The sequence below is a fragment of the Musca domestica genome, unplaced genomic scaffold (genome assembly GCF_030504385.1).
Source record: "Musca domestica strain aabys unplaced genomic scaffold, Musca_domestica.polishedcontigs.V.1.1 13, whole genome shotgun sequence".
NCBI lineage: Eukaryota > Metazoa > Arthropoda > Insecta > Diptera > Muscidae > Musca > Musca domestica.
Genome location: NW_026712172.1, coordinates 10,437,360 through 10,464,447, shown reverse-complemented (window position 1 = coordinate 10,464,447; position 27,088 = coordinate 10,437,360). Strand labels below are relative to the sequence as shown.

Here is a 27,088-nt window from a genome sequence, read left to right as displayed (position 1 = left end):
CTAAAATGACTCAATTTTTCTTGGTCAGAACTAAAGCAACTTTTAGATTTTTTATTTTAAAATAAATAAATTTTGGCTAATAGTCGATAGCATCCATTATTGTTGATAGCAGCTACACACCTACGAGGCATTGAATCTATAACACGCTCAATTTGATCCTTGGGTATGCTTTTCCAGGCACCCCGAATTATTTAGAAAATGCTGTGCTTTTTTGTTTCCGAATCTCGCTTGATCTTCCTATCTACGATAATCCATAGGTTTTCTATGGAGTTTAGGTCAGGTGATTGTGCCGGCCATGACAAAACATCGTTTTTTGACTCCCGCAACAAATATTTGACATGTTTTGATGCAAGTTTGGGATCATTGTCATGCTGAAACACCCAAATCAGCCGAATATTTTACTCAGCGTAAGGGAACAACGTGATGTCCAACACATCTTTGTAAACAAACCGATCCATAACTTCCTTTATTCCATGGATAGGCCCAAGTCCATAGAAAGAAAAACAGCGCCACGCCATTTTTAACCCTCCCTCATGCTTCACTGTACCTTTGCAACACTGCGGCTTAAGTCCTTCATTTTTTGGTCTTCTTACCGTAAAATTTTTGACGTCTGAGCCTTTAATATTGAACGTATACTTATCCCAAAAATAATGTTTTTCCATTGAGCTTGATTCCACTTAATATTGTCGTTTAATTTTTTCAGATATAAATGGCTTTTTTGATGTCTTATGGGCATGCAGACCAGCTGCCACTACTCGTCTACGCACTGATCTCGAGCTTATATCCAATAATTGCTCCCTCACCAATCCAGTTGAACTCTTAAATGATTTATTTCTCTCACAATTTATGGATCAGTACGGGTTGAAGTTTTTCACGGCCTTCATCCGTTATAGACTGTTACTACTGATCCAGTTTCAAAAAACCGACCTAGTATACAGAAATAATTATGAAATCACAGAAATATTTATGAAATATTTCTCGGAAATCATTTTCTGTGATATGTTGTTTTCATAGTAACTGATAATATGCTGTTTTATTCATGTACTATATTTGCTTCTAGCCATTTTTAAACTTTTTTTGGCCAGTACTTAAAAAAACGAAAAGAAAAACACATGCTGTAGTAAAAAAATTCTCAAAAAGGATTTATGACAAGCGATATTGTCGAAGGAAGCAAAAAGCGATAAATATCACAGTAAAAACAACTGAAATTGCAGCGGTTATATGAAAGTACAACAGAGTTGCTTTTGTTTTGTCCAAGCCAAAATCGGGTTAATTGATTTTACCAAACATTATTTTTTATATAAAAATGAATTTTGGTTTTTTGTTTTAGGTTTTTAAAAAGTGAATAAGGTACCTAATTTAAAACAAGAAAAACTTTCTCATTTTCTTAATTTTTGAAAAAGCTACAGGGCATTCATTCTCCTTGTAATTTCAGTTGCTTTAGTTTTGGCCACCAGTGTATATATACATATTTATGTAGATAGTAGTAATATATGCGAACTATGTACAAAGAATTAGAATTTATTTTGCATGACACAAAAGTAGTAGAAGACGAACTAGAAAATATAAAAAGCAACAACAAACACACCAGCAAATTGGAACAAAAGTTCGTTGCACTGACATAGTGGCGAATAGACAAAACAGACACACAAACATATGAAGAAGACAAAAGAGTCAATCAACAAATTTTGCAAACAAAACAACAGCGCCACTCAGCTCCACAATTCAAACACAACATTACAGTAGCAACAGCAACAATACAATTTTTATCAAAACATTGATGAGAGAAACAAAACAACAAACGAATGTAAACAAAAATGAAAAAACAACAACAAAAGCGAGCGAAATTAGAGGGTGTTGTGTTAAGTGATGGTGGATGCATGATTGAATGAAGGAATGTGACTGCATTGCCGCATTGGTCTTAACAGAGCAATGCATTTGTTGGCCCTACAGCAAAGAGATGCACTGTTAAATGAACTCTCTTATTGGATAGCGAGTAACATCGGTGGAAATTAAATGTAACATCCACGTTAATGTTAACAACAGAAGGTTGAACAATATTGCAGCAACAGTTCTAATTCTGTTTACTGAATTATTAGGGAGAACACTTTTATCTTCACAGAATATGCTGTGATGAGACTACAAAAAGGACTGTTAAGTTCGGTAAACATTTCCATAGAGAAAATGTAACTACGATAGATGACCTGTCAGAAATTGTGACGTATGTGACATACTTTTCTAGTGGTTGAATATTTGTCAAGCCTATTATAAATGTTAATGCCTGCATGTTTATCATCTAAGAGATCGTTTCATACATTTCATAAACAGCAGGCTTCTGCTTACCATGATATAAGAAACAAATAAAAAAGCTGTAAGTTCGACCGGGCCGAACTTTTAACCCTAACTAGGTTAACCCACCATTTGGTACAAATATGTAAAAATCTTAAAAATACCGAATGCCTATACGACGACGTGGACCTACATAGGCAACTTTTGTCATAAGTTATTACAATATTCAAATTCGAAACTTGAAGAAAAATCTGTTTATAATGTAGCTAAAATCATCAAATCTATACGAAGACGTGAACCTGCACAGACAATTTTCTGGCATGAGCTGAAGTATCTATAACGAACTTCAAATGCCAAACGGAATGACGAACTTAATATACCCTCCATACTTTTTTTGGTGGAGGGTATAAAAATGAGCCATGTAGGTCCACGTCTTCATATAGCCCCCATATAACGGTACCCCCGATATTCGGTATTTTGATGATGTTAGCCACATTTTTCAATGGAATTGTCTGAAAATCCACACAAGTAGTTCCTTGTGGGTACTTTATACCTCGGCAGAGAATTATCTATATAGGTCCACAATATCGTATAGCCCCCATATAACGGTACCCCCACGGTATTCGGTATTTTGATGATTTTAGCCACTTTTTTAAATGGAATTGTCTGGAATTCCACAAAAGGAGTCCCTTGTGGGCATTTTACGCCCTCGAAAAGAATTGTCTATATAGGTCCACGATATCGTATATCCCCCATATAACTGTACCCCCCGATATTCGGTATTTTGATGCTGTTAGCCACACTTTTAAATGGAATTACCTTAAAATCCACACAAGTAGTTCCTTGTGAGTACTTCACCCCCTGAGAGAGAATTGTCTATACAGGTCCACTATATCGTATATCCCCCATATAACGGTACCCCCCGATAATCGGTATTTTGATGATTTTACGGAATTGATTCAACGGAATTGTCTGAAAATCCACACAAGTAGTTATTTGTGGGTACTTTATATCTCGAGAGAATTATTTATATAGGTCCACGATATCGTATAGCCCTCATATAACGGTACCCCTGATATTCGGTATTTTGATGTTTTTAGCCATATTTTTCAACGAAATGGTCACAAGGGGTTCTTTGTACACAAGGGGTTCTTTGTGAGCACTTTACCCCCCGAGAGAGAATTCTCTATATAGTTTAACGATAACGTATAGCTCCTATATAACGGTACCCCGCGATATTCGGTATTTTGATGATTTTAGCCACATTTAGAATCGTATTGTCTGAAAATCCACACGCGGAGTTCTTTATAAGCACTTTACCCCTGAAACGGAATTGTCTATATAGGTCGACTATATCGTATATCCTCCATATAACGGTACTCCCCTATATTCGGTATTTTGATGATTTTAGTCACTTTTTCCAATGGAATTATCTGAAAATCCACACAAGGAGTTCCTTGTGAGTACTTTACACGCAGATATAGATTTGTCTTTATAGGTCCACAATATCGTATATCCCCCCATATATCGAAACCTTCCTATATTAGATATTTTAAAGATTTTAAAAGAATTTTTAATGGATTTTATTTTTTTGAAAATTTTCTAATTCGTTCCAAATGGTGGAGGGTATTCAAAGTTCGGCCCGGCCGAACTTACTGCTTTTTTACTTGTTTGACTTATGATGTAGTATCCATTACGAACTTCAAATACCAAATTTGAAACGATTCCGGTAAACAATGTCGCTAAAATCATCAAAATACCGAATATTGGGAGGTACCGTTATATGGAGGCTATACTAAGACGTGGACCTGTACAGATAATTTTCTATCTTAGTCTGTAGTATCCACTACGAACTTCAAATGCCAATTTGGAAACAATTCCGGTGAATAATGTCGCTAAAATCATCAAAATAGCGAATATAGGGAGGTACCGTTATATGGGGGCTATATGATAACTTGGACCTACATGGCCCATTTACGAACTTAACCTGCCTACTGGCAAAATATACATGTGTGCAAAATGTTAACCTTCTATCTCAATTTGTTCGAAAGATAGCGTGATTACAACAGACAGACAGATATGGCTAAATCGTCTTAGAATTTTACGCTGATCAAAAATATATGTACTTTGTTGGGTCTGACATGAGTATTTCTAGGAGTTACAAACGGAATGACAAAGTTAATATACCCTCCATAGCATGGTGGAGGGTATAAATATGGTTGATTTTTTTTTTTTAGCCAGTACTACCGTGTTCTAAATACCTCGGTACGATTTTGGACCACTGTTTAAAATGGAGCAAGAACATCGAGCAAAGAAGGAAAGAATGCCTTATTAGACTCTATTTCGGCAGGAACGTCATAAAGAAAAGCTGGATCCCATTTAGGGACGCCGGTGCTGGTGGCGAACTTCCTCTAGACGTTCTATCTATCTATACAGACGGCTCCAAGATGAATGAAGCAACGGTGCTGCAATAAAGCCCCTTTGTTGGGTTCCATACATTGGTACCGTATTGGGGCGGTTTCCAATTATTTGATTTACCGCTTAAAGGGACTGTTAAATCATCAACAAGCTATTATGTCAGCTTTTTCAAAAAGTCTCTCATCGAAACAGCTGCTTCCTATACCTAATCCTTTCTTCTCATTGGCGTTTCTATGTGAGAGATAATATGACAACAACTTTATTCTCTCCAGGATGAAGACAAAGTAAAGTAATTGTCGATTTCTGTGTAGCTGCGGGTATTTAAACCAAACATAGCTAAAGAAATTTCACTTTATTTTAGCCCTAGATACCCAAAGTAATGACATTGTCATACCATTTCATGACTTTTTGTATTTTTCGTTCTTTTGAATTATGAATTTCCAAAATTTGAGGTCTGAATTTCTAAAAACGCCGCCTCTCTTGCATTTAAAGCGATGTTTTTTTAAGTACAATTATCGCCACTTTGTGATGTCTCGTATCAATGCATATCGAGATTCTTACGCCACATATATAGAGTTTATATCCACAAAAAAGTTTTTGTACACATTTCCGGAATCTCCTCCAAACCCTACCGTTTATTTTTGCCTTCAATATTGGCATTCCCACCTTTCTAGATCTGGCAATTTTTTAGATATCCAAGTTATATAAATGCATAATTGATATCGCTTTATTAAAAATAAGTAAAACACATTAAGTTCGGCGTAGCCGAATTTTTAATATCCTCCACCATTGGGTAAAGAAAAACATATATAAAATTATCTAAATTCAAACGTGTATCACTTTAAACTACAGGTACCAGTGAGACCGTTTGGATAATGCTGTTAAACTGTCACAAAAAAAAAACTATAAAGAGGATGAACCCGTCACATGGGGGCTATATCAAAAAGGTATCCACCAAATCTTGTTAAATACCAAATTTGAAACAATTTTTTGGACAAACGTGATTAGAATTATCAAAATACCGTATATCGGTGAGTATCGTTATATGTGCCCTATAGGAAACCGTGGACGTATTCATGCAATATTCTGCCACCGAGCTAAAATCCATTACGAACTACGAATGCCAATTTTTTTTGACAAATCCGTAAAAATTGTGACTAAAACCATCAAAATACTGAATATCGAGAGGTACCGTTATATGGGGGCTAAACTAAAATTTGGACCTATATGTGCAATGTTCCGCCACCGAGGCTACAATCTATTACGAACTACAAGTACAATTTTTAGAAAAATTCGTGAAAAACTGTGGCGAAAATCATCAAAGTACCGAATATCGGGAGGTATCGTTATATGGGAGCTATACGAAAACGTGGATCGATATATCTAATTTTCAATACCAACCATCCCAAACACAAATTTTGAAGCTCTATGTCAAATAATGTGGACTGTATCGTGATTTCAACAGACGGACGGACAGATAAACAGTCAGACGTACATCGTTAAATCGATTTAGATTATTATGCTGATTATGAATGTATATATACTTTATGGGGTCTACGACGAATATTTAGGAATGTTACAAACGAAATGACAAAGTTAATATACCCTCCTTTTCATGGTGTGGGGTAAAATGACGAGCTCTTGGCAATTGGACAAATAAATGTGCATCAGCATGGCATCAATTCCAGACTCTGCTGCAGGCGACAAATACCAGATGACTTGCCAGAAGATTTGCCAAGATGATGATGATGGTAATTCACACTATTTGGCCACTTGCGGGGTCAATGGCCATGTAAACAGTGTCACAAATCTCAATTAAGTGGCATGGCGTAAGTAATCGAATATTTGTTTGTATCTATGGAAGACAACGAAGAATTAGCTATTAAAAAAAGACAAAAAGGAGGCACAGAAGGGTTTCAAACTACATTTTTCCAATTTGTGGATTTTCCTTCATAATCTGATTTCTTTACATCTTCATTATTCGCTATTTTTCCATTTCTGTTTTCCAACATTAATTTACTTTCCCGTTCCTTACAGATCCCATTTTTATTTGAACCAGACAAATGTCGTGCTGTCATTTCATCCATAACTAGTGCACCATACTGCTCGCACACATAAAAAAATGTAATATTAAATAGATTTTAATTAAGTTTAATTTAAAAGAACTCCATGACTAATGACGGCATACAGCGTGTGGTGGATTTTCCCCCTGGCACAGGGTTTGGTTTGTTGACTTAAGTATGTATTATAGGAGAAAGTGGCTGGAGAGAGGAGAGTAGCTATTGTGTGTTTAGTTTTTCTACTTTGGGACATTGAGACACGACGTATTTTGTCATGTCAGCTGATGGCATCCCAATTAAAACGCGAACATAAAAAAAATATTTGAAATGAAAGTGATATAAATTCTCAAGAGATTTCGCGATAGACAGGTCTTTGTGTAACTTTCCATGTAACGGATTGAGGAAGTGTCAGTGGAAAGAAAAAAAATCGCAATTATGCAGTTTTTGAAATTATGATGATTGTAAAAATGTGATGAGGGAAAGTGAGAAACAATTTTAGAATTAAAAACCAGTAAGGAAAGCTCAAAAGTCGGGCGGGGCCGACTATATGATACCCAACACCACTATGCATATTTAGTAGAGCTCTCGTAAAAAGGTTTATACAGGGCATTTCAGAGCTCTATGAGATATTTGGTACAAAATCAAAATCTATCTAATTCTATCGTGCATTTTACGAACTATAGCTATCTCTGAACCGGGTTTCTCCAAATTTGACGTATTAGCTTCTAGACTGAATTCGGTCTTATGTACGAAAATTCAGGTGATTTGGGCTGATATTGGCCATTTGATGCACAATTAACACGAAATCGGATGAAGATATATATGGGAGCTATATCTAAATTTGATCCGATTCTTACCAATTTCAATAGGGTTCGTCCTTGGGGTAAAAAAATATTGTTTGGAAAATTTCATCTCAATCGGATAATAAATGCGACCTGCATTTTGTTGACAAGAATACATGGACAGACGGACGGACGGACAGACGGACTGACATGCATAAATCGACTCAGAAAGTGATTCTATGAAGGTTCTCAAAAGTAACTATGGGTCTATCTCGTTTCCTTCTCCATGTTACAAACAAATGCACAAAGACATAATACCCTTACCACTATGTGGTGTAGGGTATAATTAAAGCCAGAAGAGGCTCTGATTGACTGAAAAATATGAGAAGAATTTTGTTAAAAAGTGTGTAATTTCCTTACGATAAAACAAGTAAAAAAATCAATAAAATCAATGGATGAGGTCGTTATATGGGGTCCATTCCAAAAGAGGAATCTACATAGACAATTTTATACTTCAAGGATTGTTATCTAAACGACTTCTTAAATACAAAATTTGAAACAAATTCGTGTTTAAATGTGGCGAGGATTATAAAAATACCGAATATCGTTATATGTGCGCTATAGGAACAATGATGCGCCACCGAAGCTATAACCTATTATAAACTACAAATTCCATTTCTTAGACAACTCCGTGAAAAAATGTGACAAAAATTACTAAAGTACCGAGTATCGGTGGGTACCGTTATATGTGCGCTATAGGAAAACGTGGACCGATATATCTCATTTTTAATACCAACCATCCTAAACACTAGAAAAAATTGTAGTGCCAAATTTTGAAGCTCTACGTCAAACAATGTGGGCTGCATTGTGATTTCAACATCGTTAAATCGACTTAGAATTTTATGCTGACTATGAATATATTTACTTCATGGGGTCTACGACGAATATTTAGGGATGTAACAAAAGGTATGACAAAGTTAATATGTATATATAGATGGTACCGATGGAGTGGTCCAATATTTTCTATTTCGCATATAACCTAAGTCTAAGTTATAATTATTCAAGGTGGGGGAAGTATCAAAAATAGAAGACCGATATTCATATTAGATCTCGGGTTTAGTCAAACATTGAGATATACTTAGTTTAAAGCGAATCGCTGACTTGTTTTGTATGTTATAAGGGTTATAAGTAACCAAAATGTTGACCCTTTGTGGGGGAGGAACCAGAAGGAGTGGTCCGTGTTGGTATAACTAATGGGATGTGCCGAGTTATCCCCATGAGTCATTTTAAAATAACTCCGACGACAAAAGACTTTTTTGGTTCATCTTTTATTGAGCTTATGATCTCGTCACTTGGGTAAAAAAGTTTTTTTCATTGGATATCCCCAGACAAAGACCAAGTGAACTGATGAGGTTTGTTTGCTCTTTCCGAAACCTCTGTATTCTCTGCCTTACCCCCTGGTAAACTTTACCATCTTTCTCCACTTATAAACAAACATTGTTTTAAAAAAGAACAGTAATGAAAATAAGCCTAACTATTTTTCAACAGCACAATACTACGATGTCCTGAACAAACACGGCAAAATCGTTTTTAATTGGTATCTTAATTTTCAAAAAATCATGAAAAACCAATAATGACTTACTTAAAACAGGTTCAAATTTCCTAAGAAGTTAATTTACCTTAGAACCAGTAATGAAAGTCCTAATGTCGGGTGAGGCCGACTTTATGATACCCTACACCACTTTGCTAATTTTGTAGAGCTCCACATAACAATTAAAAGATTTTACGGGAGAATTTAATCATACACGCAATGATTATAATTGTAATTTTAAGTTCAAAGGACTAAATATGCCGAAGCATGTGTATCTTTTAAATTCGGACTTGTATTTCCCACTTAGTGCAAAATTAATTTGAAATCAGATAAATATATATATGGGAGCTATATCCAAATCTGAACCGATCTCGATAAAATTTGGCAAAGATATTTCTGAGCTGTATTTGATATATTTCCCTGAATATCGTTGTTACGGAGTACATATTACGGCTGTGGGTAACAAATCGGATGAACAATATATATGGGAGCTATAGCTATATCTGAACCGATCTTCACCAAATTTGGCATACTAGCTTCTAGACTCAATTCGATCGCATGTGCCAAATTCCATCCCATTTGAGCAAATATTTGATATATTTCCCCAAATATTGTTGTTACAGAGTGCATATTACGGCTGCGGAGGACTAAAATAACAAATCGGATGAGCAATATATATATGGGAGCTATAGCTATATCTGAACCGATTTCGATCAAATTTGGCATACTTATTTTGAGGCCTAATTTGGTTGTATGTGCAAAATTCCATACTATTCGGGCTGATATTACACGTTTGGTGCACAATAAAAGCCAAATCGGACGAAGATATATATGGGAACTATATCTAAATTTTGACCGATTATCTCCAATTTCAATAGGGTTCGTCCTTGGGCCGAACAAATGATTTGTACAAAAATACATGGTCAGACGGACAGACGGAAGGACATGCATAAATCGACTGAAAATGAGATTCAATGCAAATCACCAAAAGGAACTATGGGTCTATCTCGTTTCCTTTTGCCTGTTACAAACAAATGCACAAAGACATAATACCCTGACCACCTTGTGGTGTAGGGTATAAATAGCAAAGCGAATATCCAATTTCGTGTAGCCTCAGTATTTTAGTCACAACGAAGTTAAATATTTTTATTACTCCCTTCTTTCATTGTGTACATTTTACATTTTTTTTTGTTTGACTAACACCTGTTGCATCCGCCGACATGTGTTCAAACAAACCGCATGCACACACACAAAAACACAAACACCCGCCAAAATTGGCAAACTTGATCGCTTAAAACACCAGCAGCAAATTGTAAATAAACATTCGAGCGTCTGAACAGATGAGCAGACAACCAATCAACTGACAAATATTGTGCCCGGCTCTAGCTGGATGGCGAGTGCCTTATTCAATTGCAGTTGTTTTGTTTTGGAAACGTTTACAAAATTGGGGTCAATGAATTTAAAGTTTTCAACTTTTTTTGCCTCTGCTGCTCTTGTTTATATATATTTTTTTTGATTCATTGATGTAACAACAAAAGAAAAAGCAAAAACTCTGTTAATAATTGTTGCGCCAATAAATAAAAACAAAGTGCCTCAATTGTGTTGTCGCAACTCGCTGCTGGCAATACAATGTAGCATGTTTTGCGAAAAGTGAACAAAACAAATGTCTGTTGAGTAAACACAAAAACTGAAAGCTAGTTATTTATGGCAGGTGGAAAAAAGAAGAAATGCTCCCAGGTCTTCTGTACTTAGTAGTTCGCCTTAAACAATAGTTCAAGACTTCCAAGTCCTCTATATTCAGTAGTAGCCAACAGAAGTCCTCCAGGTCTTCTATAATCAAAAGGAGACATGACAGTAGAAGACCTTCAGTTCTCTTTTAATGTGTACAAAACCTTTAGCTCTTCTGCAGAAAGTAGAACCGCCTTCAGGTCCTCTATAGCAAGCACAAGACCTTCAAGTCTTCCTTAGCAAGCAGAATACCTTCAGGTCTTCTATAGCTAGTAGTGTCCAGTAGAGGACTTCCAGGCCTACTATAGCCAGCAGAAGACTTCTAGGTCTTCTATTATCAGTAGGAGAAATCCAGGTCTTTTCAAATCTTCCTTAGCAAGCAGAATACCTTCAGTTCTTCTATAGCTGGTAGATTGTTTGGTAAGAGACATCCAGGTCTTCTGTAGCTAGTTGAGACCTCCAGCTCTTCTATAACTAAGATCTATATGACTTGTATAACCAGTAGAAGACTTCCGAGTATTTTATGGTACGTAGGAGACCTCTAGGAGTTTTATAGACAGTGGGAGAACTTCGGGTCTTAAATTACCAGTAGAAGGCTTTCAGGTCTTCCACAGGATGAGATGAAAAAACTGCAACCAACTTCAGACTCTTGTCTTTTATAACCAGCTGAAGACCTTTATTGACAATAAAAGACCTTCAGTTCTCTTATAATGTGTACAAAATCTTTAGGTTTTCTACAGCAAACAGTGCCGCCTTCAGGTCTTCTATAGCAAGCTCAGGAGCTTCAAGTCAGAATACCTTTAGGTCTTCTATACCTAGTAGACTTTTTTTTCGATAAAAGACATCCAGGTCTTCTGTAGCTAGTTGAAACCTCCATGTCTTCTATAACCAAGTTCTACATGACTAGTATAGCCAGTAGAAGACTTCCAAGTCCTATATTCTATAGCAAGTAGAAGACTTTCAGGTCCCTTATGAACCACAGAAGACCTCCAGGTCTTCTAAAGCCAGCAGAGGACATCACTGTCTCCAAAAGACAATGAACAACATCCAGGTCTTCTGAAGCCAGTGGAAGACACCCAATTCTTCTATAGCCAGTGGATGACCTCCAGGTCTTCTGTGGCCAGTAGAAGACCCCATGGTCTTGTGTGGCCAGTAGAAGACCTCCAAGCCTTCTGTGGCCAGAAGAAGTCCTCTAGGTCTTCTGTGGTCAATAGATGACATCCAGGTCTTTTAAGCCAGTGGAGGACATCTAGTTCTTCTATAGCCAGTGGAAATCCTCCAGGTCTTTTGTGGCCAGTAGAAGACCTCCAGGTGTTCCAAAGGCAGTCTTATATAGCCAGTACAAATCAAGTGTTCTATAGCCATTAGAAGACTATAGCCAGTAGAAGACTGGGCCTCAGAAGACTATAGCCTGTAGAAGACCTGTACGAACTCCAGGTATTCTATAGCCAGTAGAAAACCTCCAGGTCGTCTAGTCAGACTATAGGAGATCTGCAGGTCCGAAGTTCATAGAAGACTTTTAGGTCTTCTATATACCTCCAGGTCTACTACAGACAATGAGAAACCTCGATAGAAAACATCCAGGTCTTCTGCAGACTAAGAAGAAGACACATTTTTTTTAATGAAAACTAAGCAAATTTTCTCCCAACAATTTTTCGACATTGTTGTTGCTCTTGTTGTTTGATGTCAAAACAGTTGTTTTAACTGGACAACCTTAGTAGACTCTTAACTTACAACTTGTCTGTGGTATTATTAGCCGCCTGGGAATTCCTATTATGGCTGCATTGTTGAATGGTGGCTTGTTGCAGTGCAGCCATGGGGTGTCCCTTAAGTCATAATACAAGTCAACAAGTGGCAGCAGAGACAAAAAGAAGCTAACTAACTAAAATAACTACATCTAAGGTGTTCATCCAACTGTGAGTTGAGTGGAAGGCCTTTCCACCAGGTGAATGTGCAAAACTAAGTTTGTTTGCAAGACAACAACAAATAATTTAATTGAAATTTGAGAAGAATAGTTTTCGATTTCAAATTTTTATCATATTCCAAATTGGGTATTGTGTTGACAGTTTCAATTACAGCAGATTATAATTGTACTTTCTCCGTAGGCATGACAGCAACAATTGGCAACTAGTTTACGAATATGTTTTGTTGACACTTAAGTTGAGGAAAGGAAGAGAGATTTGTGTTAGATTATGAATTAGGGCAAGATGGCCATCTGATATATGAAAATTAAATTATTTGATAAGGGGGCAATGCAGGGTCACTGTGAGAAATGAATTTGTAGATTTAAGCTTAATTTTCATTTTAAATGACTGTCAGTAATTTATAACTTTTGTTTTTTATTTTTCAGATACATAAAATTGATCGATTGAATTTGGAGATTATGAAGAGAGAATAAACTTTAATAGATAAACATCACGTAATCTAAAGGTAAGTTTTTTAAATTATACCCCTTCCTAAATGGATATTCTAAGGTCTTTAGAGAATGAAATATAGCCCTATTGACCCTCAGCCCGAAACGTAAGCGTTTTTGTTGCAGTTTAAAGAAAAAAATATTGTAATACAGTTCCTATCTCCTCCGAAACCAAAATTCCAAATTACAGTCCAATCCAATAGAACAAAATGCGTCAGGGCTTTTTGTAAATCACTAGACTTAATGCGAACCATCAGGACAATCCTAGCTTAAAATAGAATCCAAGACCTCCAAAACAACTGAAATCTGGGGCAAAGAACACAAAGCCTTCGTTATTACCAGCAGCATGGGCTGATATCTGGAATTTTAGGTTCATAACAAGTAGAAGACTCTCTTGCAAAGATTTCCAGTTATTATACCCTACACCACATAATACCTTACCACGGTATTATGTCCTTGTGCATTCGTTTGTAACATTGAAGAAAGGAGCGAGATAGACCCATAGTTACTTTTGAGATTGTTCATAGAATCACTTTCTGTGTCGATTTATGTACGTCAGTCCGTCTTTCCGTACGTCTGCATTCCATGTCCGATTGAGATGTAATTTTCCAAACAATATTTGTCCAAAGACGAACCCTATTGAAATTGATGAGAAGCGGTTCAAATTTAGATATTGCTCTCATATATATCTTCAACCGATTTGAGGTTAATTGTGCACCAAATGGCCAATATCAGTCCAAATAACGTGAATTTTGGGACATCCGACTTAATTCCGCATCAACTGCATCAAATTTGGTGAAAATTGGTTCAGATATACATAGCTTTAGCTCTCATATACATGTTTCATCCGATTTGGTGTTTAAGTCCCCTACATCCGTAATATGCATCCCAAAACAATGATATTTGATACCCAGAACCCAAATTTTATCAAAATCGGTTCAAATTTTGATATATATATATATATATATATATATATATATATATATATATATATATATATATATATATATATATATATATATATATATATATATATATATATATATATATATATATATATATATATATATATATATATATATATATATATATATATATATATATATATATATATATATATATATATATATATATATATATATATATATTAAGCGACATTAAGCGACATTATTCACCGGAATTGTTTCAAATTTGGCATTTGAAGTTCGTAAAAGATACTACAACCTAAGACAGAAAGTTGTCTGTGCAGGTCCGCGTCTTCATACAGCCCCCATATAACGGTACCTCCCAATATTCGGTATTTTGATGATTTTAGCGATATTATTCACCGGAATTATTTCAAATTTGGTATCTGACGTTCACAATGGATATTATAGCCTATGACAGAAAATGACTTATGCAGGTCCACGTCTTCGTATATCCCCCATATAACGGTGCATCCCTATATTTGATACTTTGATGTTTTTGTGACATTATTCACCAGCATTTTTTTAGTTTCATATTTGTATATTGTAATGGTCTATGACAAAACTTGCCTATACAGGTCCACGTCTTCGTTTAAGTATACTACTTTTACTTACTTTAGCTTGTTTTTTTTTTTTTTTTTTGAATAATAATAAGTACCTCTCTATATTCGGTATTTCGACAATTTTAGGTACTCACCGAAATTGTTTGAGATGTCGTATTTGAAGTTCGTAATGGATGCTACAGCCTGTGACAGAAAAGTGTCTTTCCAGGTCCAAGTCTTCGTATAGCTTTGATATAACGGTACCTCCCTATATACGGTATTTCGATGATTTTAGCTACATTATTCACCGTTTATTTCTAGTTTCGAATTTGAATATGGTAACAGCTTATGACAAACAATACGTATGTAGGTTTACGTTGTATAGACCTTAACGGCAATATTCGCCATTTTTAAGATTTTAACAGAATTTTTAACGGATTTTATTTTTTGAAAATTTTTAATTCGTTCCAAATGGTGGAAGGTAGTCAAAGTTCGTCCCGGCCGAATTTACAGCTTTTTCACTTGTTTTTTTTTTTTCTCCTGTAGCGAACATTCCCGCGGCACTATGCTACCGGCGCCAACATCGTGGATGTTTTCAACTGTCCCGTAGAAATACCTATTTTTTACACTTGGACTTAAATTCAGCAGGAAATTAACAGACACAATAACGCATTTTACAAAAACGTATACACCCAGCTAAGATTTCCAATTTAAAGTAAGTAGTACCACAAACTTTACTATACCATTTAAAAGAGCTCATGTATAATTGCATTAAACCAATTCATTCATTCATTATCGCTGCTGCCATTTAACAATGTTAGTGTCATTTTACGAAATCAATTAAATCGATGCAGCCATTAAACGGTACTCCCAACACCCTCTATGGGTAATTAAAAATTCATTATTCCGGACAATGAAGCATTGAACTTGCTCGGTACTTCTGTTTCTCACTTTCATTCTCGCCCGATGAACTCTGTCAATATCAGATAGAATGAAATGCAAGTTGTTCCTCCAACAATACACATCCAATCCTATCAATAACTACAAATATCCCAATGAGAGTTCAATGTTAACATTACTGGTTTGCTGGCTAGCTGGGTGCCTGACGGTTTAACCGGCTGGTGGGATATCCGCAAATGACTATGCAGCATTTCTTGTGTCTATGTAGGACTGGAGGTAAATGTCCTCTTCACAGATATGATTGTCAGAATAGTAAATTGTAATGCCATGTTATTGCAATTTTAGCAACATCCATAACAATAGAACGAGAAAGAGGCGGATACATTGTTTTGTGTTGAGATGGGAAATAGGGAAAGGTCGCCTTGTTCATTTATATATTTAACAAAGTACCAAACCGTATGCTATTGGTATGTCTATAAAGTTTATCGAAAAGGTTTCCAGATCAATCTGCTTACTAGGATCCAGAGTCGAGCCATTTTTTGCCTCTGACTCCATCCAAGTTTTGTTTATGAATCTACCTTACCGACATGAAAATGACGGAAAATGTCTCCAATATTAAGAAATATCGAAAAGATTTCATAAGCTTCCTGTCTACAGGGACTTAGGAGTTGAGCCATTTTTATACCCTCCACCATACATAGTATGGAGGGTATATTAAGTTCGTCATAATTTTAGACCCAACAAAGTATATATATTCCTGATCAGCGTAAAATTCCAAGACGATTTAGTCCCAATCAAGATAGAGTCAAAACGAATAAATATAGAAAGCTAAAATTTATATTTATATATATATATATATATATATATATATATATATATATATATATATATATATATATATATATATATATATATATATATATATATATATATATATATATTAAGCGACATTAAGCGACATTATTCACCGGAATTGTTTCAAATTTGGCATTTGAAGTTCGTAAAAGATACTACAACCTAAGACAGAAAGTTGTCTGTGCAGGTCCGCGTCTTCATACAGCCCCCATATAACGGTACCTCCCAATATTCGGTATTTTGATGATTTTAGCGATATTATTCACCGGAATTATTTCAAATTTGGTATCTGACGTTCACAATGGATATTATAGCCTATGACAGAAAATGACTTATGCAGGTCCACGTCTTCGTATATCCCCCATATAACGGTGCATCCCTATATTTGATACTTTGATGTTTTTGTGACATTATTCACCAGCATTTTTTTAGTTTCATATTTGTATATTGTAATGGTCTATGACAAAACTTGCCTATACAGGTCCACGTCTTCGTTTAAGTATACTACTTTTACTTACTTTAGCTTGTTTTTTTTTTTTTTTTTTTGAATAATAATAAGTACCTCTCTATATTCGGTATTTCGACAATTTTAGGTACTCACCGAAATTGTTTGAGATGTCGTATTTGAAGTTCGTAATGGATGCTACAGCCTGTGACAGAAAAGTGTCTTTCCAGGTCCAAGTCTTCGTATAGCTTTGATATAACGGTACCTCCCTATATACGGTATTTCGATGATTTTAGCTACATTATTCACCGTTTATTTCTAGTTTCGAATTTGAATATGGTAACAGCTTATGACAAACAATACGTATGTAGGTTTACGTTGTATAGACCTTAACGGCAATATTCGCCATTTTTAAGATTTTAACAGAATTTTTAACGGATTTTATTTTTTGAAAATTTTTAATTCGTTCCAAATGGTGGAAGGTAGTCAAAGTTCGTCCCGGCCGAATTTACAGCTTTTTCACTTGTTTTTTTTTTTTTCTCCTGTAGCGAACATTCCCGCGGCACTATGCTACCGGCGCCAACATCGTGGATGTTTTCAACTGTCCCGTAGAAATACCTATTTTTTACACTTGGACTTAAATTCAGCAGGAAATTAACAGACACAATAACGCATTTTACAAAAACGTATACACCCAGCTAAGATTTCCAATTTAAAGTAAGTAGTACCACAAACTTTACTATACCATTTAAAAGAGCTCATGTATAATTGCATTAAACCAATTCATTCATTCATTATCGCTGCTGCCATTTAACAATGTTAGTGTCATTTTACGAAATCAATTAAATCGATGCAGCCATTAAACGGTACTCCCAACACCCTCTATGGGTAATTAAAAATTCATTATTCCGGACAATGAAGCATTGAACTTGCTCTGTACTTCTGTTTCTCACTTTCATTCTCGCCCGATGAACTCTGTCAATATCAGATAGAATGAAATGCAAGTTGTTCCTCCAACAATACACATCCAATCCTATCAATAACTACAAATATCCCAATGAGAGTTCAATGTTAACATTACTGGTTTGCTGGCTAGCTGGGTGCCTGACGGTTTAACCGGCTGGTGGGATATCCGCAAATGACTATGCAGCATTTCTTGTGTCTATGTAGGACTGGAGGTAAATGTCCTCTTCACAGATATGATTGTCAGAATAGTAAATTGTAATGCCATGTTATTGCAATTTTAGCAACATCCATAACAATAGAACGAGAAAGAGGCGGATACATTGTTTTGTGTTGAGATGGGAAATAGGGAAAGGTCGCCTTGTTCATTTATATATTTAACAAAGTACCAAACCGTATGCTATTGGTATGTCTATAAAGTTTATCGAAAAGGTTTCCAGATCAATCTGCTTACTAGGATCCAGAGTCGAGCCATTTTTTGCCTCTGACTCCATCCAAGTTTTGTTTATGAATCTACCTTACCGACATGAAAATGACGGAAAATGTCTCCAATATTAAGAAATATCGAAAAGATTTCATAAGCTTCCTGTCTACAGGGACTTAGGAGTTGAGCCATTTTTATACCCTCCACCATACATAGTATGGAGGGTATATTAAGTTCGTCATAATTTTAGACCCAACAAAGTATATATATTCCTGATCAGCGTAAAATTCCAAGACGATTTAGTCCCAATCAAGATAGAGTCAAAACGAATAAATATAGAAAGCTAAAATTTTGCACCTATCTGTCCTTTGTCTGCCGGCAGGTAATGTTCGAAGATGGGCTATATCGGTCCACGATATCGTATAGCCCCCATATAACGGTTTCCCATATATACAGCATTTTGATGATTTTAACAATAGTTTTCAATGGAATTGTCTGAAATTCTACACAAGAAGTTCCCTCTGAGTACTTTACACCCTAAAAGAGAATTGTCTATATTGGACCACGATATCGTATGGCCCCATACAATGGTGCCCCTGATATTCGATATTTTGATGATTTTTGTCATATTTTTCAATGGAATAGTCTGAAAATCCATACAAGGATTTCCCTCGGAGTACTTTGCTTCTTGGAAGAGAATTGTCTATATGGGTCTACGTTATAGTGTAGCACCCATATAACGCTAGGTTGAGCGGTATTTTCAAGATTTTCGTGACATTATTCACCGGAATTGCGTCAAATTTCGTATTTAACTTTCGTAATGGTTACTACAACCTATGACGGAAAATTGTCTATGCAGGTCTATAGCCCCCATACAGCGGTACCTCCCTTTATTTGGTATTTTGATGATATTAGCGACATTATTCACAGGAATTGCGTCAAATTTCGTATTTGAAGTTCGGAATCGTTACTACAGCTTATCACAAAAAATTACTTATCCAGCACCACGTCTTGGTATATCCTCATATAACGCTTATCATTTCAGAGATATTTTTCAACGGATTTTTTTTTTGTTTTTAAAATATTTCAAGTTCCTTCCGGATGGTGGGGGGTATAAAAAGTTCGGCCCGGCCGAACTTAACTGCTTCTTTACTTTTCGATTATACTTCGACTTCAGCGCAGCTCTTTTCAAGCCTCTGAAAGAAAGAGACAATGATGCTGCTGTCTTATCTAATAATTTAAAATCGTAAAAAAATCGAATATTGTACAATTATATATTGTCAAATTATATCTTACACTCAAGCCATTCAAAACGTTGTCATATGTATCGAGATCTTTTCTAAAAATTTCCAAACACCTGGTGATCTTATTCCAAATCTTAGAATTTCCTAATTTGATGAATCCCAAGGAACAGCATTTAGTAACTTTTACTTCAAACCTCCAATAGTGGGGCCAACTTTGACCCCATAAAATCTGCATATAAGAATTCTGATCTTACCAGTTAGCTAATTTTACCATTACCATTTAGGTACTTCTAGTATCATTTCAGCTCTAATTTTCACATCCTTCTGCATGAATTTGGTGATCCCAATTTAAAATACTCGAAGTCTTCAACTTCAACTTAAATATCAAAATACGTGGCATAACATGAGCCACAACACAATATAGTTGTACCTCTATTTGTTTTTAATACAAATTTCTTTTAAATCAAAAAAGTTTAAAATTTTTTCTTCAAATTAAAGTTATATACCATGGAAAGGCAAGTGGCAACTTTTTGGTACTTTTCGTACTTAATAAGTTAAATTTTTCGAAAACCCATTTTTATTTCCGTCTTACTTTTCAACAGGGACCAACACTCAAAATTTCGGAAATCTCGCTGTACCTATTCGTTAAAAGTACCATATTGCAGCAATTCTAACATTTCAGCCTTTCAATTTTGCCCATTTGCTTAAAAGAATGCAACAGGGTTAAGTTTAGATTTGTTCGAACCGGTCACCTTTTGCACGAATTATGGCCTTCAAACGGCCAATGAAACCGTCACACGCTGTCCGAATGTTGCTCTGCGGTATTTTGCCCCATTCCCGGCGAAGCGTTTGCTTGAGATAATTTTTGGTGCCAATTTACTCCAGACACAATAGTCCAACGGATTGGTATACGGAGATTTTTGTGACCATTGTGCGCTGGAAATGAAGCGTGGAACCTCATTTTGTGTTGGTCACCATTCTTGGGTGGCGCGTGCTGAGTGCGATGGTGACGAGTCCTGTTGGAATGTCCAAGGTATGGTGCCATAATGTTTGCGTGCCCAAAGCTGTAATACACCCTCCAGAATATTTTCGCGATAATATTCGCGATAATTTATTCTGATGCCACGGTCGCGGCCCACACCATCACCATGGCCGGCGTTCTGGTTCTGGTGGCCAACCGAAGGCTGACCTCTTTGGCAAGTAAACACGATCATTTTGTTTGTTTACAAACTGCTGGACAAAGAATGTTTTCTCATCGGAGAAAACCAAATTCGGCAGTCCACCACTTTCGGTCAAGCGAAGCAACTCTATAGCTCTTTTGAGTCTATTTTCTTTCTGTTGCGGTGTAAATTCTTGCACTTTTTGGAACTTCAATTGCTTTACCCCTAGCTCATTTTTCAGTATTTGCCGAATGAAATATTGCGATATGTTCAGCTCACAATCCATTTTTCGGTCACTGCGACGCGGGTTTCGATCAGGTCGCTTCCTTACTTTTCGAACCATATCTTCTGATGTTGCTGTTTTCTTCCGTCCACTTCCTTGACGTCGGGCTAGGATGGTACGAGACACAATCGATTTATTCACATTTAAATGCTTGAGTGCTCAAGCGATAGCCACTTGTAGTTTTCCAGCCAAATATAAAGAAATCACGCTATCACGCTTGAATTCCATCACGAATAATTTTTTTCTGGAAAAATCTCACCAAAATGCTTTTGTACGCTTGTAAACAATATAATGACCTGTCACTGGAATAATTTTAACAGCTATCGGACGAGTGGCTTAGAAATGACAGAGTCTGAAGTTTGTTGCAGTTTTTTCATCTCACCCTGTATGTAGCAGTAACATTTGATTCATTTTAGTTCAAATTTCAGAAAACAGCAGCTCTACCTCACTCCTACACATTAACAGTGAGGCGCATATAAAATTTCAAGATTCTACCTTTACCCATTTTCTATATTGAATGTCACAGCATTTATGGCAGTTGGATACAGCTTGGATTTGAACCTTTTTAGCTAAATTTCAATAAATATATCTCCATATCTCAACCCAACTCATTAAGAGTGACCAAAACTCCCAATTTTAGTGTTCCACCTCTCCTCTTTATATAGTTTTAGTTCATATTTCCCACACATCAACAGTGGCCCATTTAAACATTTGTTTTGCTTTAGCCATTGGCTACTTAGAATACCACATTTTGGTATGCTTTGCATTCTTTTAGCTTACATTTCCAAACATAAATCCGTATCTCAAATCTAGCCGCTAACGGTGGCCCACACTCCAAGTTTTAGAATTATAGCTTTAACCATTTGTCTAATATCATGAAACAACATTTTGTACAATTTAGTACTTGTTGTACCATTTAGTTCAAATTTCTTAATTTCAGCTCTATATTCCTCATGATTCTACCTTTACCTATTTGCTACATAGTACAGGTGGCACAAAAGTAATCCTCCTATCAGAAAATGCTATAGTTTTTGACATTTTTGTAGTGAACACATGCGAAATACACGTTAATAAATAATGTTACGCTTAACTGCTTTAGAACGCGGAATATTGGTGACTATTTAATTGATCAACAATCGGTCGGTGACTTTCGTACAACGTGAATTTCGACGCAGATTTCCTAGCCGTCTAACGTCTACTGGTGAAACACTGCGACGTTTAGCGACTCGCCTCGAAGAGACTGGCACAACATAAGATGCTGCCAGGTATGACAAACCCCGGAGTATCCGTTCTGCAGATAATATTGCTGCTGTAGCCGAGGATGTCATGGAAGCGCTGTCGACATCGACCACGCAAATGACGGTCTTTACAGCGAATTTTGCTACTAGATTTGAATATGTTTCCGTTCAAAGTTCATCCTTAATCACCACCAATATGAATATGATTTTTCATCAAAAATAATCATGAGTGATGAGACCCATTTCCATCTTAGCGGGTACGTAAATAAGCAACATTTACGCTTCTGGGGCACTGAAAATTCGCCTGTAACCCACGAGGAAGCCATTGCACCCGCTCAAAGTCATTTTATGGTGTTGTGTTTTCGCTGGAGGAGCCATCGGACCTATTTGGTGAGCGCTACAAAGCAATGGTAAACGACTTCTTTTTGCCGTAACTTGATGAGTTGGGATTGGAAAAAATGTGTTTCCACAGGACGGCGCATCGTCGCACACTGCACGGGCCACAATCGATATGCTGAAGGATGCATTTCCCGGGCGCCTTATCTCCCATTTTGGCGATTTGCACTGGCCAGTAAGATCGCCTGATTTGACCGCATCAGACTTCTTTTTGTGGGGCTTTTTGATGTCGGGGGTTTATGTCAACAAGCCTCGGACTCTTTCAGCTCTTAACCAGTAAGGAAAGCTCAAAAGTCGGGCGGGGCCGACTATATGATACCCTACACCACTATGCATATTTAGTAGAGCTCTCGTAAAAAGGTTTATACAGGGCATTTCAGAGCTCTATGAGATATTTGGTACAAAATCAAAATCTATCTAATTCTATCGTGCATTTTACGAACTATAGCTATATCTGAACCGATTTTCACCAAGTTTGATGTATTTGATTCTAGGCTGAATTCGGTCAGATTTGCCAAAACCCAGGACATTTGGGCTGATATTGGACATTTGGTGCGCAATCAACACGAAATTGGATGAATATATATATAGGAGGTATATCCAAATCTGAACCGATATTTGTAAAACTGAAAAAGAAGATATTTCTTGGCTGCATCTGATACCAAATATTATTCTTGTATCGTACATTTTTCGAATTTGAGGGACTTAAAGTACAAATCGGATGAAAGGTATATATAGGAGCTATAGCTGTATCCGACCGATTTTCACTAAATTTGATGTACCAATATTAGCCATTTGCTGCACATTTAATCCGAAATCGGATGAAGATGTATTTGGGAGCTATAGCTATATCTGAAACGACTTTTACTAAAATTGGTGTCCTTGCTTCTAGGCTGAATTTGGGCAGATATGCCAAAATTCATGCCATTTCGGTTGATATTGGCCATTTGTTGCACAATTAACTCGAAATCGAATGAAGATACATATGGGTGCTATATCCAAATCTGAACAGATTTTGAGAAAATTAAAAGCGACTACTTTTGGGCTTTATCTGATATCTGGTACCAAATATCATTCCTGTGAAGAGTATGCTATGCTATACTATATCCAAATCTGAACAGATTTTTATAAAATCAAAATCGACTATTTTTGGGCTTTATCTGATATCTGGTACCAAATATCATTCCTGTGAAGAGTATATTACGAATGTAAGGGACTTAAAGAGCAAATCGGATGAAACATATATATGGAGCTAGAGCTATATCTGAACCGATTTTTACTAAAATGTGTGTACTTGCTTATAGGCTGGTTTCGGTCGGATTTGCCAAAATTCATGCCATTTGGGCTGATATTGGCCATTTGATGCACAATTAACACGAAATCGGATGAAGATATATATGGGAGGCATATCCAAATCGGAACAGATTTTAATAAAATTAAAATCAACTATTTTTGGGCTTTATCTGATAACTGGTACCAAATATCATTTCTGTGGAGTGCATATTACGAATGTGAGGGATTTAAAGACGAAATCGGATGAAACATATATATGGGAGCTATAGCTATATCTGAACCGATTTTTACTAAAATTGGTGTACTTGCTTTTAAGCTGGTTTCGGTCGGATTTGCCAAAATTGATGCTATTACGGCCATTTGGTGGTCAATAACCCGAAATCGGATGAAGATATATATGGGAGCTATATCCAAATCTGAACCGATTTCGATAAAATTTAAAACAGTTATTCCTGTGCTCCATCTAATACCTGGTACCAAATATCACATGTAAGGGACTAAAACACTAAATCGGATGAAACATATATATGGTTGCTATATCTGTATCTGAACCGATTTTCACTAAATTTGATATACTTGCTTCTAGGCTGAATTTAGTCCGATGTACTAAAATTCAGTCCATTTGGACTTATATCGGCCATTTGGTGCACAATTAACCCGAAATCGGATGAAGATATATATGGGAGCTATATCCAAATCTGAACCGATTTCGATAAAATTACAAACAGCTATTTCTGGGCTGTACCTTATATCTGGTACCAAATATCACGGTTGTGGAGTGAACATTACGAATGTAAGGGACTAAAACACTAAATCGGATGAAACATATATGCTTGCTATATCTATATCTGAACCGATTTTCACTAAATTTGATATACTTGCTTCTAGGCTGAATTTGGTCCGATGTACTAAAATTCAGTCCATTTGGGCTTATATCGGCCATTTGGAGCACAATTAACCCGAAATCGGATGAAGATATATATGGGAGCTATATCCAAATCAGAACCGATTTTCTCCAAATTTGTTGTATTTACTTTAAGGCTAATCTCGGTCACATGTGCCAAAATTCGGGCCATTTGGGCTGATATTGGCCATTTGGTGGTCAATTAACCCGAAATCGGATGAAGATATATATGGGAGCTATATCCAAATCTGAACCGATTTCGATAAAATTTAAAACAGCTATTTCTGTGCTCCATCTAATACCTGGTACCAAATATCACGGTTGTGGAGTGCATAGTAGGAATGTGAGGGACTTAAAGATCAAATCGGATGAAAGATATATATGGGAGCTATAGCTATATCTGAACCGATTTTCTCCAAATTTGATATACTTGCTTCTAGGCCGAACCCGGTTGGGTGTGCCAAAATTCAGGTAATTTGGACTGATAGTGGACATTTGGTGCTCATTTAACCCGAAATCGGATGAAGATATATATGGGAGCTATATCTAAATTTGATCCGATTCTCACCAATTTCAATAGGGTTCGTCCTTGGGCCAAAAAAATATTGTTTGGAAAATTTCATCTCAATCGGATAATAAATGCGACCTGCATTTTGTTCACAAGAATACATGGACAGACGGACGGACGGACGGACGGACGGACGGACGGACGGACGGACGGACGGACGGACGGACGGACGGACAGACGGACGGACATGCATAAATCGACTCAGAAAGTGATTCTATGAAGGTTCTCAAAAGTAACTATGGGTCTATCTCGTTTCCTTCTCCATGTTACAAACAAATGCACAAAGACATAATACCCTTACCACTATGTGGTGTAGGGTATAAAAACAATATTCGTCAAGAATGTAAGGACCTGTCGCCGGAAGTTTGGAAAAATGATGGAAGATACCAGGTTAGGTTAGGTTAAAGGACGCGCGGTACCATATGGCAACCGCTCCACTCGGGGACCTATAGGTCCGTGGAAGATACCATAAAAGGGCTTAAATGACAATAAACTGTGGCGGCGTCTAGATACATGACATCATATATTCGACTTGATGTAAAAAAAAAAAAAACTAAAATACCAAATAACAAGGAAGAAAGCAGTAAGTTCGGCCTGCCGAACTTTGAATACCCTATACAATTTTCAACGAATTTGGAAATTTCCAAAAAAATAACATTTGCCTAAAATTCTGTTAAAATCTTAAAAATATCGAATATAGCATAGGCAACTTTTGTCATAAGCCATTACAATATTGAAATACTAAACATGAAAAAAATTAGTGAATAGTGTACCTAAAATCATCAAAATACCGAATATCTGGAGCTATATTAACAAATCTCTTACAGAGGGTAAAGTACTCAGAAATTACTTCTTGTGTTCTTTTTCAGACAATTTAATCGAAAAATGTGGCTAAAATCGTCAAAATACCGAATATCTGGGGGTACCGTTGCATAGGTTTATCGTGGACCATTATAGCCCATCTTCGAACTTGACCTGCCTGCAGACAAAAGACTGATCTGTGCAAAATGTTAGCTTGTTGTCCTTATTCGTTTTGACTGTAGCGTGATTACATCAAGGCTAAATCGTCTTAGAATTTTATATACTATGTTATGTCTAAAATGATTATTTCGATGAGTTACAAAACGAGATGAGAAACTTAATATACCCTCCATACTATGAAATGTAAATAATCCGCAAGAAGAATCAAATATGGCCAAAAAACAGCGGAAGTTTACTTTTGCACCACCTTGTACATTTCATTACTTATTATACACTTGTAGATCAAATTTTGAAAAATACTTCTGTATCTCAATCTTCCTCATCAATATTTCAGAATTTAAGCTCTATCCATTTGCTTAACACCTTGTAACAGTATTCTGTACTTTTTGCCCTATTTCAGAATATCCGTATTCGGGATTTACTTATTTGCAGCATAGGATACCGCAACATTTACTTTATTTTAGTACTTTTTGGCAGTATTCTGCACCAACACTTCCACAGAGACACACATTAAACATGTCAGAGCTTTAGTTTTATCCATTTTCTAAATAACTTCTTACACCAATTTTTGGACTTTCAGAAAACCCACCTTATCTGACATCTACATTCCAATAGTTGTACCATATAAAGAATATCCAAGTATTTA

The 27,088-nt window shown here is 36.3% G+C and overlaps 1 protein-coding gene across 2 annotated transcripts in view; it reads left to right on the top strand.

Moving 5' to 3' along the window:
• LOC101890598 (uncharacterized protein CG43867) overlaps positions 1 to 27,088 on the top strand; it is a 526,338-nt gene that overhangs the window by 40,540 nt on the left and 458,710 nt on the right. For both annotated transcript variants that reach the window (XM_059118623.1, XM_059118622.1), the window contains exon 2: positions 13,219 to 13,298. The gene's annotated coding sequence lies outside the window, so the exon portion shown is untranslated. The remainder of the gene's footprint in view (positions 1 to 13,218; positions 13,299 to 27,088) is intronic.